Genomic DNA, 2,500 nt, shown 5'->3' on the forward strand with positions numbered 1-2,500 from the left:
CCGCTTTTTAGCAACCTCTTGTGGCCTGAGGGCCGCCTCGTTCCTGACAGAGCAAGCCAGGATCCAGGCATGATGCCACTTGGTACAGTTGGGACATTTGGCTGTTGTGCATGACTTTTGGTAGCTCTGTGTTGTGTGCCTTCCTACAGATACCACACTTAGGCTTAGCTGTGCAGCTAGCCTGGTGGTGACCATATTTCTGGCACTCGAAACACCGAAGTGGCTCAGGCATATGTTCGGAGGTTGTGGGTGCCTCAGTTAACCAGATCAAGGGTAGTGGTTTGGGCTCCTTTCATGGTCACCAGGACTTACCTGGTTGGAGTTTTCCCATTCGACATTCGGGAAGCCTCCACGACCTGTGGGTGTGACGTGATCAGTTCCACATCATATGAGACTGAGAAGCCAAGTAGCACCATCCTGAATCTCTTATCCTCGTGATTCAGTGGTGAGAGGCTCATTTTCCTCCCATCTTTCAGCTCCTTCGTTTCCTGCAGGAAAATCAGGATAGCTTGGTCTTTGGGCATAATGATCAGGCCCTGATCACTGGCAACCCGGATCGACAACCAGATTTTTCGCTGCAACTCCAATGCCCTGACCAGTTGGTACGCATTGTCGAAGTCTTCGGGTTTAGCTGGAACTTTGAAGTGGAGGAAACGTTTAGGGGGTCCAGACTCTCCCTCAGAGTCTGTCTCCGGCCTAGGACGTTTCGGCCCGCCCTTTCGGCTTTGGGACTTGCTCGTGGGGGCAGCAGCTGATTCGGCTGGTTCAGCTTGTGCTCCCATCTCAGTCAGGGAGGCCGTCTGAGGAGAACTCAGGGGCCTCTCTGGCTTGGCTGTAGGCCTGGAGAGGCCAGCAAGAGAGTCCATCTGCTGGACAATCTGATAGACAGACATATTAGTTTTGGATGGTTTCTCTGTCTTATCCATCTTGGCAGCAGACGTGACAGTGTCATCCTGTGCATGGGGTTTTCTTTTGCCACCAGGAGGCACATATGGCTTCAGGGTGGCTGCCGTGGTCTGGGCCTTGCATGGGTCATCAACATTTGAATCTGTCTGTGGGGGTTTTGGGTTAAATTTTCCATGTATTTGGACACTGCTTCATCCTCTCACGCCCCCACCCACCACGGAGTCCGACAAGGGGAAGCTGAATGTTAGAGCCAGTGATGAGAGGATATACGCAGCCATTGTGAGTGACAATAGTGGCATGACTGCCTGACCCTAGCCTCCCGAGAAAGACCAGCCGATTGGCCTGACTGTGCCAGGATCAGGTCGCCTGTCTTGCTGGAATAGAGGACCAAAGAGGCGTGTTGCTAGCCACAGGGCATATTCATTCACGGCATCGCTCAACCTGAAGGACTCCTGTCTCCACAGCGCACAAGGCTGCCACGCACGGCAAACACGTGGGTAGGTGTAAACCCCTAGGGAAGACCTACAGGACATCATTGTTTGGAACCCTTTTGCTCATCCCTCTGAAGCAGCCACCCAAGGGCTGCTTCACCTCAGTGAGGGAGGGAGCTCTTGCATTTTTTCCAGGCAGTTCCTTTCATCCCTCTGAAACAACTACCCAAAGGTTGTTTCACCTCAGTGAGGGAGGAGAGGACCTGTACCTTTTCAAAGTGAACCCCTCTTCCTCAGTGAGGGAAGAAACAGCCACCCAAAGGCTGTTTCACCTCAGTAAGGGAAGAGTGGTCCTGCACCTGTTCAAGGAAGTTCCTTCATCCCTCTGAAACAGCCACCCAAAGGCTGATTAACCACAGTGAGCTAACTTTCGAGGCGATTCCTGTGGCGGGATGGGAAGGCGGTGTTCTGTCTAGCAGCAGCTATTAAGACAGAACCAGGCTGAGGGTCTATTCATTCCTATGCGAAAAACTAGAGTAGTAGTCATCAGATGGTCTGCCATATCAGTCCCTAGCAAATAGAATGACAACTCTCTTTGCACCGTAAGGCAGGCACGCTAAGGCCCCCCAGACACACCCTCCCCTGCGGGAGGTAAAGGTCTGCCCACGTCCGAGCACGCGCCCGAAGATGGGGTCCAGTTCATCAGAAGGTGCACAGAGAGTTATCCTAATGCTGAAAATTCCATAAAGGAAAGAATAGGCTAGAGGACACGAAGCTAAATGCAAGCAAATAACAACGAATCATTATTACTGTGATTGTTATTTTTACTATTGTCATTATATTTAGCATGATCATTTTTACTATTTGTATTAAAATTATTATCTTTATCATTATAAATATCATTATTGTTATTATCATTATTATAATCATTATTATTACTAATGCAACTACTATTATTTTCATTAGCAGCAGTTAAATAATCATCCCCATTAATATCATTTTAACTAATGTCATTATCATCATTATTGTAATAATCATGATTGGTGTTATCATTTCGGTATTGTTATTCATATGATTTCTATCATCATTCCTGTTATAATTGCTACTATTATTATTACTACTACTGCCATTATTATCGTTACCATAAGCGGCATCCTTGTCAT

This window comes from Penaeus chinensis, chromosome 1 (assembly GCF_019202785.1).
Source record: "Penaeus chinensis breed Huanghai No. 1 chromosome 1, ASM1920278v2, whole genome shotgun sequence".
NCBI classification, from domain to species: domain Eukaryota; kingdom Metazoa; phylum Arthropoda; class Malacostraca; order Decapoda; family Penaeidae; genus Penaeus; species Penaeus chinensis.